This window comes from Pinus tabuliformis, chromosome 3_2 (genome assembly GCF_031772625.1).
Source record: "Pinus tabuliformis cultivar Carrire ecotype Pingquan chromosome 3_2, CPIR1, whole genome shotgun sequence".
Lineage (NCBI taxonomy): Eukaryota > Viridiplantae > Streptophyta > Pinopsida > Pinales > Pinaceae > Pinus > Pinus tabuliformis.
Window position 1 is genome coordinate 1,110,196,739 of NC_142302.1, and position 18,213 is coordinate 1,110,214,951.

General features: G+C 39.4%; 1 protein-coding gene across 6 annotated transcripts in view; it reads left to right on the plus strand.

Annotated features, from left to right (window-relative positions):
* The window catches only part of ATM (Serine/Threonine-kinase ATM-like protein), a 533,430-nt gene that overhangs the window by 121,849 nt on the left and 393,368 nt on the right, over nt 1-18,213 (plus strand). The gene's annotated exons all lie outside the window — the stretch shown is intronic.

Below are 18,213 nucleotides of genomic sequence, written 5' to 3' on the forward strand. Positions count from 1 at the left end.
ATTGTATCTGGTTTCAATAATTCAGCCAACACGTGCATGAAGGTGGTCTTTCCTGTTCCTTTTTTGCCAACATTACAACAATCTGTGAATGCTCCTTCTTCTATATGAAGTTTGAAATTGCCCTGTGTTTCTTTCAAATTGATTGGCTTGGTCACATCAATGCCCTGTAATAAAACCTTACCAGTAACTTCTTCAATGCACTTGCACTTATTTTTCGTTATGGAAAACAATAGCTTCTGTCACTAGGATTTATTCACATCACTGTAGTACAACAAGTTGAAAATGGAGAGCAATCTCTTATATTTCAAAAACTCAAAATCATAAAACACAAAACAAAACATGGCCTTGCACTAGGAGCTTCCGTCTTTTGCATTTCCAGGCCAATATTGCTTAACTGCAATCAGGATTTTCTCTTATTTAAAGGGACCACTGTCATTCCAGTGATACCTGTAGCAAAGAAAAGACAGATGCGTGCAAAAAGAAAATCGTTGCCTGTAAGCGAAAGGGCAACAGACTTGGTCATAGCAGATGACTTAATATGCGATTTTTTCAATGTTGGGTTTCACAATACCTTTCTCATACCACTCAAACGACGACAGGAAAAATTCTCTCCCCTGACAGACGATTACGGTAAACATATAATATTGAGTTATCCAATGGAAATTGGATTTGTCTACTACAATTCTAATAATAATTCACTCATAATTGTTGGTTGTCATGAATTGTCGGCACATCTCAAGATTCTAAGCATAGAAATAACATCTATAAAAGCAGGACAAAGTAACGAATACCCATATTTATCCAGAAGAAGGCAACATGATTGTTTGGGATTTGGATATTGCAAATTCCAGGTACCTGATTTTTAATCGAGCACAGAGAGTGTTGAAATTTTTTGATTTGAAAGAACACAATGAAATATCTACCATACAAGTTGAAAGAAAAATAGAATGGAATTTTCAAAGTCTAGGAAATGTGTACCTACTCCTGTATTTTGACAAAATGCACCCACATGCTATGAACATAATTTTGTTCAAAATTTATTCCCAACAAAATGGAGAATTGTCCAAGAAAGTTACTGTGTATCTCCACCCTGAATATTGGCTACAGTTCGCTACACTGTGTGGCGAAAATAGAATATGCGTGCTGCAAATTCGACAGAGAATTCAACTGCGTGCTATATCCCGTGACAACCCTGGAGTAGTAACAACAAATTTTGAAGCAATGGTGGAGCCTTACTATCTAGACCACAACCCGAAGGCTTCATGTCTGTAATATGCGAGGTGACATTTTGCTCACTTTTCAAGAACATCCGCTGCGCATGCCCCTCCTTGTTGAGCGCGATTTTTACAGGGAGAATTACATTACAAGCGGACATGATATTGTCATTTATGTTTGCAATACTAAGGAGTTTTATGTAAAGAATTTTGAAGATACAGAAAACACATTTGTCCAATCCTCCATTGGTTATTGGGTTTACAAAGTGTTGTCTCAATTAAACCAAGCACTTGGAAATCCTGTTGTATATAGACTGTACAAGCTTATATGAAAGTATCCTTGTCTCGGAGCGGAAGCGAAAAAGGGGAGCGGAAGTGGGAGCAGGACCGGGAGCACGAGCGGGGGCGACATTTTTAGAAGCTCCTAGTTTGGGAGCGATTCCGGGAGTGATTTTTTATATAAAATATATATTTTTATATTTTTTATATTTTGATGCATATATGTCAACAAAAGCATGTAGAATGATGAATTAGAGCTTACTAACAATAATATTGTAGGGGCACAACAATAACAATAGTGGGCTTCTATGGGGCATAATAATAGCAACATGGGGACTATATGGGCACACAATAAGGGGGTTGCACTAATAACAATAAGGGGTTACACTAGTAGTATAGGGACCTAACAACCCCTCTCCTTCAAAAAGTGTTGTCCTCAACGCTTGACTAGTTCTGGATGCTTCTGTATAAAATTCTCACCCTCCCATGTGGAATCTTCAACGGTAAGTTCTTCCACATGATGAGATACTCTGAAATTGATTGATTTCGTAGCTGTCGATTTCTTGTTTTAGTGACTGCTTCAGGTTCCAATATGATTTTTCCTTCCTCGTCAAGTTTTGGAAATATTGTTTGAACTGGGATCTTCTCACCTATAACCTTCTTTAAGCATGAAACATGGAAAACTAGGTGCACTCGAGAAGATGCCGGAAGCTCCAATTTGTATGCCATAGTACCAATCTTTTGTAACACCTTGTACGGACCATAATACTTTGGCGATAACTTATTATCCTTCTTAGCTTGCTTGAGCGACATTTGTTTGTATGGTTGTAGTTGTAGAAATACCTAGTCACCTACATCAAAACTTCTTTCACTACGTTGTTGATCTGCCTGTTGTTTCATTCTATTCTGCACCACAGTGAGGTTATCCTTGAAGAGTTTGAGAACTTGTTGTTGATGCTCGATGTGATATTCCACTGCTTGACCCTTAGAATTTTCTTTTAAAGATGATGTGATGGACAATGGATCATAAGATGAGCTATTATCTAACTGAGTACTCAAATATTTCACCTCTTGTACTCCAAAGAAACATTTGGAGCTTTTTGCATATAATTGATTCTCCTCCAATAGTTTGAGCAGCCTGTCAACATGTTGAACATGATATGAAGACTTGCTGTAGAATAGTATATCATCAAAAAATACTAACACAAATTTTCTAATGAAGGGTTTGAAAATGGAATTCATTAAACCTTGAAATGTAGAAGGTGCATTGGTAAGGCCAAAAGGCATGACCAAAAATTCATAATGACCCTCATGAGTTCTAAATGTTGTTTTTGGAATGTCTTCAAAAGTACATCGCGAGCCAAGATATCGCAATATTTCCGATATTCGGCGATATCTCGCTGATATTATCATCACTAGATTTTACTGGCTAGAAAGATTGGAAAATCTTAGCAAGCTTGTAAAATAAAAATAAAAGTACAAATAAATTGAAAATAATTGCTTTAGATTTTTTTGAAATAACTTGGAGGTTGAAGAGTGAGTTTTACCTCGATTTCTTACCTTACCAGTTTGTAGGTCATTGTCACCACCCTTCATTTGTCAATCTTTCCCTTTAGGGACTAAAGAGTGAGGAGTTGGGGGTGGAACTATCCCACTATCTTAGCCTTGAATCTGTTCATTGGAAATCCTATCTCACTAGGAGGACGTCTTCACTTGAGATGCCCCAACTGAAGTAGAAATTGTAGCCCCAATAACCAATGTTTTTGGATGGATATTTCCATAAGAGGGCTTGTCCACCACTTGGAAAAGTGTGTTTTTAGTGGCTAAGAAAGTGTTGAAAATGTAACTAGTGTCGCTTTTCATAATGTAATACAAATGTATCATTGATGTACTTATTATATTCATTATTATTATTTTGATTTCTAGTCAATGCATGTTCTTGATGCTTGTAGGGTTTATTGAGTCAAAAGAAAATTTAATACAAGTCAAAGAAATGTATTCGAGTCAAAGTCCTAATTGGATTCCTTGTAATAAAAAGAAAATTATTTTATCTTGAGTCAAAAAGAGTCAAAAGGTCAATTTGTCATCCACAAGACCAACTCAGCCCTACGTGGACAAGTCGATCTAGAAGAGGCATCTATTCGACCTCTTGGACAACTATAAATAGAAGACACTTCGACCTCATTCATCCAATCATCAAACTCATTGATTTCTGTGCCGAGTACAAGAAGAAGAATAGCGAAGTCAAAGGAGAGAGAATTTAGTGGTTTTTGGCTTGTTTCTGTTCACATGTGCAAAGAAACTGGGGCAACTCTGCAAAATTACAGGTTCGAAATTCTGTGTTTTGACCATATTTGACAAGGTTTGACCAGCATTGACTTTCGTTGATTTTGACTTGGTTGGAGGAGATTTGAAGGAGGGTGACTTGGGTCTATGTGACAGTCTTGGTCGTAGTCTTGGGTCTTGGATATCTCACTTTGATCTGATTCTATAAGGAGGATTTTTGGGTTTTCCACCTTGTGGGTTTTGCCTTGGTTTGGAGTCTAATTTTTGGTGTTCTTTGTCTCTTTGTGAACTTTATGTTTTTGGTAATTGCTTGATGAAGAGAACATAATATTAATAAGAAGCCAACAAATATTCACAAGTAATTATCAAGTTAAGAGAAATCATCATTATCTACTTGCTTTTGGTTTCTCAACATGGTACAGAGCTAAGGTGAAGGAAAGAAGCTTAAAGATCACATCTTGTTGGTACTCTTGTTTGTAGACATTCTCCATTAATGAGGGCACTCTGTTAATGAGAAGCTCTTCCATATTTGAAGGCACTCTATTAGTGAGAAGCTCCTCCATTTGTAACTGTTGTTGAAAATTATTTGAAGCTTTGGAATAAAACTCTACTTATTTCTTGTTCAAACTTTATGGAAATAGCTATATCTCTTTGTATGTGAGGCAAATTTGTTCTTGGAGCATTATTGGAAACTAATGTTGCAGATTTGTAGATGTCAAAGTTGACTCAAGGGCCATAGCTTGCTACATTGGAAAAGGTTACATGTGATAGACTCTATTCTTTAACCTTTTTGTTGGGTTGGCTATGAGAAGGAAAACATTATGGGTTAAGCATCACTAGATTTATTGCATTTGCTAAAGTGTTTATGCAAAGGTCACCCTTTGTGTGGTCTTGAAATTGGAACTTTCATAGACCTATTAGTAGTTAAAATTTGTGATCTTTAATATCCATATTAGGGATGCTGTTGTACATGTCCTAGGTTGTCAACAACCCCTAATCTTTCATAGGAACATGCCTCTAGAGATGATAACTTAACCTGATAAGCCCAATCTGATTAAGGCACTGATTTTCCCTCCCAACCAACCAAAATGCTACAAAAAATTCATTTTATTTTTATGTTTTAGGCAATCTGAAAATTACATCAAGCAAACCCTTAGAAGTTAGAACAGTATTTTTCAAGTCATTTGAATTTCAAATAATCATCTAAAACTGGCTTGTTTCTGTAAGCAAATCTATGATTTTTAGTGCAAAACATAGTTCAATTTACTAATTTTAGTGTTATTTTATTGCTGATTTATACTTCTGGAAAAGTCTAACGAAATCCGATTTAAGATCTGAAACTTAATTGCTAATTTAAAACCCTATATCAGAATTAAAGCTAAGCTCCATTTTCCTTTTAAACTCCAACATCTTGAGCTTAGCTTGCTTAGGGATGTCCCCCGTGACTAGAACCTTGTATAACCTAAAGAGAGCAAGACAATACTACCAAGGTGACACTAGGTAGTTTGTCTAAACTACCCTTATGGTTCACAACTTGTGTTTAGGGGACTTATTACTCTAAGAAAGAGCCTGGGAGATAACACAACCAAACTTGTATTTACATTTATTATTTTCATATATTTTGTTATGAATAAAATATAAATACACATAATGTAAGTATAAATAATAATAAAACATCATAAATAATGTTTAATTAGTAATTAGTTAATGAAGAGTTATGTCCCTAAAGGACATGGCTGTTCATAAAGGGACATCTGCCTAGGGTATATAAGCATGCCCTCACTCTCATTTGTAATAATATTATCATTCATACATTTTAATATATATTCTTGTATCTTCAATGGAGATTTTCATTTTCCAAGTCTTCTGGAATATTTAACTTTTGAATATACGAACTTTGTTCGTTACATTGATATCAGAGTTGTTTGATCCTCTCGCTACTCAACCGCTGCACAAAGCCAGTCTGATCCAGATCCTTGGTCGTTGAAAGTCCTCAACTTTGTTGCCATTGAAGCATTTTGCTACAAGAGTTTGGAGTTTCTCCATTTCGCCAGTTTTGCGATTCAGGGCTTTGGCCATTTAAAAAAATAAAAAACCTTGAAAAAAGAAGAGTTAAAAAAAAATTGGAAAAAAAATTATAGAGGAAAAGAAGAGAAAAAGAGGTTATATATATTTAAAAAAAGGTTTTAAAAAAGTATAAAAAAATTATTTGGAAAAAAAAAACATATTAAAAAGAAAAAATTATATGTATAAAAATAATTATTTAAAAAAAATTAATAAATAAAATAATATAAAAGGGAAGAAAAAGGGTAACCATTGTACCAGAGACAGCCACCGCAGTTCACACCGCCACGCCGCCACCACCATCTCTGCAAACTGTTGTCGACTTGCCTTCCGCTATCTGATGTCCACAGTGCCTGTTCGTTATTCCTCGTGGTTGTGATAAATTATTAAATCCACACAAAACCACATCTCATCTCCACTACCACCTGCACTCTGCCTAGCCATCGTACACAACTTCAACTCGATTTACACCCACTGCTAGTAGACAAGCCACCACAGTCGCTCGAGCAGCAACACACTGTGTTGAAGTCGCTGCTCGCTTCTCTGTTGCCATTGTCAAAACCATCACCTCTGACCTCAAACATCTATGTGCCACTATCCCAAATGACATCTTCATTGGCAAATCCCCTAGTCGACAATTCCTGAAAACCCTTCCACGTCTCCTCCATTGCATTGTACCTTGTGCCCTATTGCACGATGTACTTATTCCAGCTACCAAACAACTACTAAGTCAACCATCCACACCTTTCACCAGTCAGTACAATCGTCCCTCGTCAACGCTATTCGGCCAATCCATTAATCCCCTGTAGCAACCACCGATTCAATTCTTCTTTCCACCCATAACTTACCATTAATATATATATGCATGTTTTATATAAATTCATATATACAATCTATATATAAATTAATTATATAGTTTATAATTATATTGTATAGTTTATAACTATATAGTTTAATAATGATTTATTTAAAAAAAAAAAAAAAAACTATTATAAAAGTGATTTGAGAAAGGACTTCAAGGAAAACAGAGAAGATGAGTTCCAAACAACAATCATTATTTTGGACTAAATCTCTGTTTTGTATAATATACATTGAATATCCATGAATTTATAAAAATTGCGAATTAAGTTGTCCAACAAGTGGAAAAATATTTAATGTGGAAGAATGTCAAGATGATGTACTGATACAAATCACTGAACGAGAGGAAAAACTTAAAAAAATGGAACAAAAATTAATAGAAAAGGACAAGGAAATTTTGCGTCTAAGTGACCATAGCCCAAAATTACTTGCGAAGGTCAAGAAATCCAAGGAAAGAAAGAAAAAATTAGAAGAAGAAAAAGAATGTGTCGAGAAGAAATTCAACGAGATTCTATCAGAGAGAAGAAGAAAATTTGCGCTTAAAAGACTTGAATCAAAGGTTATTAGAACAAGTTAAGTGTTGAAAAGATGAGAAGTTCGAATGTTAACGTAAAGTCGACTCAGAAAATGAGGAACCCTTATGTCTCAAAAATAATAATCAGAGTCTACTCACTCAAATTAAGAAACTTATAAATGATAAGAAATCATTGAACAACAAATTAGAAGAATTCATCCCAAAAGAAGTGGCAAAGCCTTCAGTCCACATTGAAGACACGAACATCGATCCAATCAATATCACAACTCAAGAAAATGACAAATGAGTTGAAGGAAAAACATATTTAGATGTTGCAGTTCAAATGATGGAAATTCCAAGTGAAGATTTTGTATCCAATTCAGCAACATTGGTACAAAAAGTAAATCAGGAAATTGCCACACCCCTGATAAGGGAAAGTCAAAACAGAAGAACTCCTTATCGACATCCGAATCACAAAATCAAACTTTTCAATCGCTCTACTAACTAGTATCACTCAGAACATAAAACTTATGTTTCAAGGAATACTGAAGTTTGTACAATCCACTCATGTGATAACAATTCATCACAAGTTTCTAGCCACCGCAAGATTCCACAAAAGATTAACTTAGGATGGTCTGATCCCTTCTCGGTGCAAAAATTTTGTTTATCACTTAGAGGATCATATCAACTTGATTGAATGAAGATGACAGTTCCGAGACGAGAAGAAATTCAAAACAAAAAAAGAGATCAAGCCTTTTCATCAACAGGCTTTGAGGACAAAGCTTTTTGAGGAGGAAGGCAATGTTATGAATCAAATATAGATATACATAATGTAAATATAAATATTAAGAAAACGTCATAAATAATGATTAATTAGTAATTAGTTAATGAAGAGGTATGTCCCTAAAGGACATGGCTGTTCATAAAGTGATACCTGCCTAGGGTATATAAGCAGGCCCTTACTCTCATTTGTAACAACATTATCATTCATACATTTTAATATATATTCTTGTATCTTCAATGCAGATCTTCATATTCCAAGTCTTCTGGAATATTTAACTTTTGAGTATACAAACTTTGTTTGTTACCTATTTTTTGAATTTCCAGTATTTCAAAGATAAGGGACTCTTTCCTACATTCCTACATTGCACATCCTGAAACTTGGCAGAAAATTTTATATGCATATGCTTTTATATGCAAGCGAAATATATATTTTCTAAAATATACAAATAGAGTTTGTGAAAATTCGCTTGAAATGCAGCAACTGAAAATTATTCTTCTAACTGATAAAATTATTATGAAGTTTATTTTGTTACGGAAAAATAACGAATTATTTACACTTCAATTTATTCACAAATAAACGATGCGGAAAATAAACTGGAAACTGAGAAATAATATGAACACACACAATAAAAATGACAGTTATTTTTGGACAAATGTCCCCGAAAAAAGCTAATGCAGGAAGACCGATGCAACAATTGAGGGATTTTATTATTATGTAGCAATAAAGTTCTGAGTACAATCTATGGATGCCCAAACTAACAATCCAATCTGAGGGAAATACTAGCAAAATCAACTGAGGGAATATTACCCTCCTCCACAAGCAATCCCGGCTCAGTCTGGCCGCTCAAACTGGCAAACTCGGACCCCTTTCAGTATCTTGTGCGTCACCTCTTCATAGACTCTCAGACACAAAATCCAATCCTGCATCGAATCTGCCTCTGATTGGTTGCTGCTGGTCTAAAAAGAATCCACCGACCCTCTGGAAAATTATCTCGAACTCTGGCAACTGAATCCTACACCTGATCAGCTAAATCGAATTGCTCTCTTGAGGCTATTGCGTAGCCTCCTGGAGAAATAACTCGGCCTCCTCTTTGATTCTCTGGAACTTGAATTCTCCCCCGAAATCACTCTCTCTGCCCCTTTGCGTCCCTTCTGGCTCGAACTCTCTTCCTTTGCTCGACGTCTGAAGCTGGATAGTTCGACCTGCCAATGAACTTGCACCACTGGTTTCTTCTCCATCTACCTCATCAACCTCCTCTTACAATCTCTTGTTGGCTCACCAATGACCATGATTAAATTCTCATCAACGACTAAGATCATCTTTGAGTTGATCATAATGAGTTTCTAGAGAATTCTCACATCTTTCAATTAATTCCTATTAATTAATCGATTTCCCTATTAATTCTCACATCTATCAATGAATTAATTTAATTGTGCTGTCTCTAAGTGGAATTTCCAGAAACAATTTTTGGGTTCTAGAGACCTCATGTGTTTTAGCCTCTCCACAAAGTTTGAGACTAGAACACCATCCAATGCTACAAAAACTAATACTCCTTCTTAGCAAGGAAAGTGTCCTCTCCCGTAACATCCTCCATACACGTTACTGATGTTTGACAACCTACCACTGCCCACCAACTACTGCGCAACTTTGAAAATACTACATCTGTGTTGCTGCTAACACTGTACTGTACAACTTTATTGCTGCCAACTCTGCCACTACACTGCAATTGATCTCTTGCTGTTGCTACTACCGCAACTACTGCAACTACTACAACTAAAATCCTGAAAATTGAATCAACTGTGTCCATATGCTGCAACTTGTCTCTCGAGTCTCTGATTGCTACTAGTCTTTGCGTTGTCCACTGAGTTTGTCTGTGCTTCAACTGCGCTGTGCTCCTCAACATTTGACTGCAACTAGTACTGCAATTGTCCCTCGAGAACTAACTGCATCAAGATGACATTGATCCAACCTACTACTGAATATTGTGAGCCCCTGTAGCAGGGGTATTGATCCAAGAGGAAACACCTGTCTGATGCTCACCTCGATAGACCCTGCCTAGCTTTGCCCAACTCTGGAGTCTAGAGCTCAATGTCTCCCCACCTCTCTCCTGGAGGTATAGCTGCATACAAAGCGAAATCTTCTTCCAACCTAGAAGATAACTAATCAATCTCTGCCAAAGCCATTGCTTGATCCTACTCCTCCTTCTTGTTCTTCTTCCTCTGAGAACATTGAGTGTTGTAGTGACCAAACTCACCACACTTGAAGCACTTAACCTTCAGCATGTCCTTCTTCTATCCTCCCTATGAGCCTTGTCCTTGACTGGAACCTTTCTTTTCCATTCCCTTTGATGCAAGCACTACGTTCTCCTACTCCTCCACACTTTTCAATCCTATGCCACGGCCACTGAGACTACTCTTGACTAGAGCAATTCGCACCTCCTCATGCGTGAAATTTGCCCACAATCGAGCCCATCTAGGTAGCTGATCTCGTTCAGTAATGCCATGGACGAAAGTAACCCACTCCTCAGTGAAACCATTGATGGCCACACACACAAGTTCAACTTCTTATGGCGGCTCTCCTACTGTGGCAAGCTCATTTTAGATATCTTGAATTCTGGTGAGGTGGGGGTCAACTCCTCTCTTCTGCATCCTAGTGGTCCTCAGCTTCTCCATTAGGAACATCTTCCGATTCTTGGGAGGATTCTGGTATAGTGTTGAGAGAGCATCCCACATTTCTTTGGTCGTATTCCTCGCTGCTGAGTATGAGACTATATGATCTCGTACTCCATTAAGGACCATCTGCTTCGCCCCGACCATCTCTTTATTGTGGTTGTCCAACTGCTGCGGATCTGTAGGTACGACTATGGCTCTTTCTGTATACGTCTTCAAACCAAACTCATCCAACAAGAAGGACATTCTGGCCTTCCAAATGATATAGTTGGATGCACCATCCAATCTGTCTTGATCTTTAAGCCCTGCTGAGGTCATCTTCTGCAAAACTCACAATTGGGATATAAGCAAGAATCTCCTCCTCTCCTGCTTGGCTGCTTGCTTTGCAATTCACACTCCCTTCTAGAATTTGCAGTCTTGCCAGTTGGTTCTGCCTCTGCAACTGGAAATCATGAATTTCCTAGAACAGGGAATCCTATGAGAAAAACCCTTTGTGTGTGCAATTTCCCTTACACCCGGCGCTGATTTTGCAACTTTAAAAATTGCTGCAAAAAAAATTTCCCCCAGACAAGGAATCTACTCTGCGAAAATAGTGGGCTGCTCACCTACGAACTGCTGGAATTACTTCCTGGACAAAGTCAGAGTTTTTTGGCCACCTGCCTCTGGAAAACGAACCCTTGTCCAAGAATTCACACTGCCTGGCTAGGCACTACACAATCCCTGAAGAAATCGTGCTGTTGCTCCCTCCGAGCAATGAGATTTTCCCTCTTCATCTCTACGCCTCTTATCTATCAAACTAGCTTCGATACCATGTGAAAATTTGCTTGAAATGCAACAATTGGAAATTATTCTTTTCATTGATAGAATTATTATGTAGTTTATTTTGGTACGACAAAATAGCAAATAATTCACACTGTAATTTCTTCACAAATAAACATTGTGGAAAATAAATTGGAAATTGAGAAATAATATGCACACAATAAAAATGACAGTTAATTTTGGACAAATGTCCCCGGAAAAACCCAATACGGGAAAACTGGTGCAACAACTGAGGGTTTTTATTATTATGCAACAGTGAAATTCTGAGTACAATGTATAAATGCCCAAACTGACAATCCAATTTGAGAGAAATACTGGCAAAATCAACTAAGAGAATTGCACCCTTCTCCACAAGCAATCCCAGCTCAGTCTGGCCACTCAAACTAGAAAACTCGAACCCCTCAGTGCAACTTTTGCGTCACCTCTGCGCAGACCCTCACACACTCAGCCCAATCCTACCTTGAATCTGCCTCTGACTGATTGTTTCCGCTTTGGAAAGAATCCTCCGAACCTCTGGAAAATTATCCTAGACTCCGGCAACTGAATCCTCCACCTGCTCAGCTAAATCAAAAACATATGTCAGAGATGATACTCATATTTCAAATGTAAACACTAATCATACATACCTTGCTGGAGGAGACTTACCCTTGAATGTTGATGTGTGGTCCTTACTGCGGTGATCCTTGAATGCATGCTTTTTCTTATCTTTTAGGAGCTCAATATTGAATCTGTTGTATCTGTGTAATTTTGGATCTCCAGTGTCTAAAATTTCGTCTTATGGTAGCCCTCTAAGTCCTCTTTCCAACATATAGAGACATAGAGATATAACCGAGACACTGTATGTATTTATGTTGTCCTGCAAAAACATATGTCAGAGATGATACTCATATTTCAAATGTAAAATCATGCATACCTTGCTGTAGGAGACTTACCCTTGATTGCTGATGTGTGGTCCTTACTGTGGTGATCCTTGAATGCATGCTTTTTCTTATCTTTTAGGAGCTCGATATTGAATCTGCTGTATCTGTGTAATTTCAGATCTCCAGTGTCTGAAATTTCGTCTTGTGGTAGCCCTCTAAGTCCTCTTTCCAACCCCACAGGTCTGATCAAGATTGGATTCTTCAACAAAGAGTTATGCCCAATCTTCCACGATGACCTGATTATAGATTGGTTTAGTAGAACGAACTTGTACGAAGTGCCACATGTCATTGTTGCGACCTTCGAGATGAAAACTATACTCAACAAACTACAGTCCATCCTCTTTCTGTGACTATTTATGAAATTTGAATCCAATGCTCAGAGAGAAAGTTATGACTGTTGATTTGGGGTAGCATCGGATGTGCTCTAGCCATGAAAATTGGTGGAGAGGCTAAAGCACATGAGATCTCCAAGACCCAGAAATGCTTTCGGTAGATTCTAACCAGTTTGGGAGATATTAAAATAATTAATATTTTTAATGGAGTTCCTAAGTTTAAACTTAGGAAAAATAAAACATTAATGGGTATTAATATAAAATTGGGTTAGAAAGTTCCAAAAGTCATGGATCAAGCCAAATCTAATCTTAGATGTTGATTAGAGATTTAATCTCGACCGTTGAAGGACCAACGAGAAAAGTATAAGAAGAGGCTTGAGAGTCAGTTGGAGAACACACTAGAGTAATCAATTATTCATTTTGCTAGAGTGGGGTTGCTAAGCAAAGTTGAATCAGTGATCAACAGTGAGGGGCAGTGAGTACTGGGCAGAGAGGCAGAGATAGTGCCAAGAGACCAGTGCAGAAGTAGAGAGCGAGAGGCAACAGCTAGTTCAGGCCATGCAGAGCCTAGCAGAGACAACGTAGAGGCCAGAGGGACTGCGTCATCCACACAGAGGCTACAGGAGTGACGCAGAGGGTCCCAGAGGTTGCGCGGTGCCTCAGAAGGCTGACACAGAGAGGTTTGAGGCCAACGCAAGGCAGCAGGAGGCTGACGCAGAGGCTAGAAGGGCCAGCACAGAGCGTCAGAGACGCTGGAGAGGGTTTCGTGGGACAGGTTTTCTGAATACATGTTTCCAAATAGAGAGGTATTGTTGCCACATATTTTTTCTCTGTTGGGTGATTTGGTTAGGCACCCAATTGTACTCAAGGAAATACTGCATAATAATAAACCCTTAGAATAGCTGCATTGGTTTTCCTGCATTGGGTTTTTCCAGGGACATTTGTCCAAAAATAACGGTGTCACTTGTGTGCTTGTTTTTTTTCAGTTGATGATCTATAGATGTTGAGATTGTACTTGTGTTTATTTTCAGTATTTATATGGTTAAATAACTTGTTAAGTAATTAAACAAGCAGGTGAAATAAACCAGATAGTACAGGAAGAATTTCTAATGGGTTAGAATTAGAAATTCCAACATGGTATCAGAGCGTGGTTGCAGATCACAGGAGAGCTGAAGGCATCAGCTGAGCAGAGCATTTGCAACAGAATCAACTGTCCCGAGTGACAATAACTGATCCTTGTAGAAGCAACAGAGGAAGGGTTGACGCAGAGGGACTGTGTCATCAGTCTGGGCCAGAGAGAGGCCAACACAGAGGCTGAGGAGGGCAGAGAGAGGCTCACGCAGAGGCCAGGAGGGCTCACTTAATTCGTCGAGGGCGCTGTTTTGCTGGTGTCGGAATTGTGCAGAGCCAAGAGTCTCAATCCTTCAGTTGCTGTGGCAAAGTAGCTGTGGGCAGTTTGTGGGAGTGAAGTTGGTGGGGTACTGTGGTTTGAAAAATACCTAACAGGGCAAGATCAAGGTAGAGGGAGTTGCTACCGAGGTGGATTTCTAGCCAAGGAATCTAGATTAGTGTTACAGTTGCACAGACAATCGGAGAGGAGCAACTTGACAGTTGGCAGAAGGATTTCCAGGAAGGAAATCGAGACTCAGAGGGAGTCCAAAAGAGAACTTCCAGATGGGAAGTAGAGAGACTCAGAGGAGTCTAATCGAGAACTTCTAGGCGGGAAGTAAAAGAGACTCGGAGGAGTCGACAGAAGAGCAGCAAGATGGCTGTGAATGCGCTGAGAGATCAGGACAGGCTGGATGGAGCGTCCAACTTTGTGGTCTGGAAGGTCAGGATCTTGTCCATTCTAGACAGATATCGTATCAAGGGCTTCGCTTTGAGAGTGATGGCTATCCCAGTTGACCCGATAGTTAATGAGAGGTACGAGGAGGCAATGACTAAGGCAAAGTGTATCATCCTTAATGGGGTCAAGGATCATGTGGTCCCACATATTGTTGAGAAGGAAACGACAAAGGAGATGTGGGACACTTTGAAGACATTGTACCAGCATACTTCCATGCAGAGGAAGATGCTCCTGAAGAATCAACTAAGGTCATACTAGATGTAGAGGGGGGAGTAGAGAGATCTCTTCCTCGATTGATTGAAGGAGATCTGGGACCGACTTCCATAGGGGCCATGCCGGATTAGGAGATGATGGTAAGGACTGCAATTAATGCAGTCTACGAGGAGTGGGAGACATTTGTCCAGAGCATACTAGGCAGGCCTAATCTTCTAGATTTGGAAGAACTGTGGGTGGCTCTTCGTCAAGAGGAGATCAGGCGGTTGAGCAAGGCGGGAAGTAGCAGCAAAGGACTCCAGATCAAGAAGGAAGAGGAAGAGGATGCGGCTCTGGCATCTGCTGGAAAGCAAGAGAAGAGGAAGAAGAAAGACCTATCCAAGGTCAGGTGCTTCCACTATGGGGAACTAGGTCATTATGTGAACCAGTGTTTGAGGAAGAAGAATAAGGGAGAGGCATCTGACTTTAAGGCAGCGCCAATGAAGGCGGAGAAAGAAGTCGAGGAGGATGACGATTGTGCCATGAGTGCTCATGTACCTCTAGAGAAGAGGTGGGGAGACATCGAGCTGTAGTTAGGAGGACTACAAGCGATGAGGGGCAGGATCCTTGAGGTACCCAACCTCTTGGATTATACCTTGCTATGGGAGCCCCAAAGAGAGAGTAGCAGGACTGGCAGATGTCGGTATAGACAGATGCGGATGAAACAACGGAGAGTGCTACAGTGTAGGAGTCCCCGGGCAATGCGAGGCTAGCAGGGTGCAACAATGCGAGAGGCACGGAGTGCGTTGCACCAGTGCAGGATGGCACAAAAAGGTGTGCAGTGGTGCGAGATGCAGGGAGTTTTTGCAGCAACGCAGAGGTCAGTAGAGGGAGCACTTGTTAGCGACAGAGGGAGCTTCAACATCCAGGGTGTTTCTAGCTTGACAGGTATGTCAAAAGTTGGGTGGATCAGTTACTTACTTCTTAGTAACTGAGTTGCAGTGCAGTAGCAGTATGTAGTAGCACGATGCAACATGATGAGAGGGGGATGCAGTGCAGATGCAGTGTTGGGAGGATGAACCAACAACAACACGGATGCAAAGGGACCTGCTGTACAGATGCAGCAGTGGCAGTGGTAGGGCCATGGGCAGTAGTACAGGATGTAACAGTGCAGAGGATGTTGGGCGGGGAGGCCTATCATCAGCACAGGTACCGGGGCCGGATAATTAGTGTGATGCTCAGTGAGGAGTATTATTAGAGAACAGTCTTCGCTAAGAGGGAGTGTTGATTGGGGGTAGTGTCGAATGTGCTCTAGCCATGAAAATTGGTGGAGACGCTAAAGCACATGAGATTTCCAAGACCTATAAATGGTTTGGGTAGATTCCAAATAGTTTAGGAGATATTAAAATAATTAATATTTTTAATGGAGTTCGTAAGTCTAAACTTAAGAAAAATAAATATTATTGGGTATTAATATAAAACTGAGTTAGAAAGTTCCAAAAGTCATGGATCAAGCCAAATCTAATCTTAGCCGTTGATTAGAGATTTAATCTCGGCCGTTGAAGGACCAACGAGAAAAGTATAAGAAGAGGCTTGAGGGTCAGTTGGAGAACACACTAGAGTAATCAATCATTCATTTTGCTAGAGCGGGATTGCTAAGCAAAGTTGAATCAATGATCAGTAGCGAGGGGCAGTGAGTACTGGGCAGAGAGGCAGAGACAGTGCCAAGAGACCAACGCAGAAGCAGAGAGCGAGAGGTAGTAGCCAGTTCAGGCCACACAAAGCCCGACAAAGACAGTGCAGAGGCCAGAGGGATTGCGTCATCCACGCAGAGGCTACAGAAGTGGTGCAGAGGGTCCCAGAGGCTATGAAGTGCCTCGAGAGGCTGACACAAAGAGGTTTGAGGTTGACGTAGGGCAACAAGAGGCTGACGCAGAGGCTAGAAGGGCTAGCGCAGAGCTTCAGAGACGCTGGAGAGGGTTTCGTGGGACAGGTTTTCTGAATGCCCGTTTCCGAATAGAGAAGTATTGCTACCGTGTATTTTTTCTCTGTCGGATGAGCCAGTTAGGTAGCTAGTTGTACTCAAGGAAATACTGCATAGTAATAAACCCTCAGAATAGATGCATCGGTTTTCCCACATTGGGTTTTTCCGGGGACATTTGTCCAAAAATAACGGTGTCACTTGTGTGCTTGTTTTCTTTCAGTTGATGATCTGTAGATGTTGAGATTGTACTTGTGTTTATTTTCAGTATTTATTTGGTTAAATAACTTGTTAAGTAATTAAACAAGTAGGTGAAATAAACTAGATAGTACAGGAAGAATTTCTAACTGGTTAGAATTAGAAATTCCAACAATGATGATTTTCCCAACGTCACCTATTTGACATGAAATTTGGGAGCATGCAAAAACCCTAACTTCCTCGGATCATATCTCCGAAAATATAGTGAGCCAAGATTTGAAATTCGGTCACAAGGTTCATCAAGATTTCGGTTCAAATGGATTTTAATTTCAGCTTCTAAAGCTTCATAGAAAAGATGTTATAGTGAAAATGCCACGATGACCTGTTTGAAGCCACAAAATCCCTACTAGAGGAGGATATGAGGGTCATTATTTATATGAATGTTTTCAGTTGAGAGGGTCCTCAACAAGTGAACGTTGGAGGGATTTTAGGAGCAATTTTTTATTATTAATTATTGACTATTCAATGACCACAACCAATTATGAGTGCCATGCTACAACCCGATAGGGTTTTAGCCCACTAACTGGGGTTACTAACTTCAAACATGAATATCTCTCAAACCGTGAAGAATTACTTGGCGTGCTGTATATCAACAGAAATATCTCGATGAGTAGAATCCATCTAGAAGATCCTTGACTCAGAATAGAGTAAGTTGTCAAGTCAAAATGCCCATGCAAAATTGGGGTAGCCCCTGGTGCTGCTTGGGTTGACATCAATGACAACCACTAATCAATAGAATCCTCCTTTGGAATCACTGTCTCTACCCCTTTGCATCCCTTCTAGCTCGAACTCTCTTCCTCTACTCGACCTCTGAAGCTGGATAGCTCGACCTACCAAGGAACTCGCATTCCTAGTCTTTCCTCCATCTACCCCATTGACCTCCTCTTATAATCTCTCGTTGGCTCACCAATGGCCATGATTAAATCCTTGTCAATGGCTAAGATCATCTCTGAGTTGATCCATGTGAGTTTCTAGAGAATTCTCACATTTCTCAATTAATTCCCATTAATTAATCGATTTCCCTAAGTTAGATATTTTTAATTATCGATCAATTAATTCAATTGAGTATTCTCTAGGTGGAATTTTCATAAACGATTTCTGGGTTCTGGAGATCTCATATATTTTAGCCTCTCCACAAAGTTTGAGGCTAGAACACCATTCTAACACAGTTTTTAACATTATAGTATATATATTATA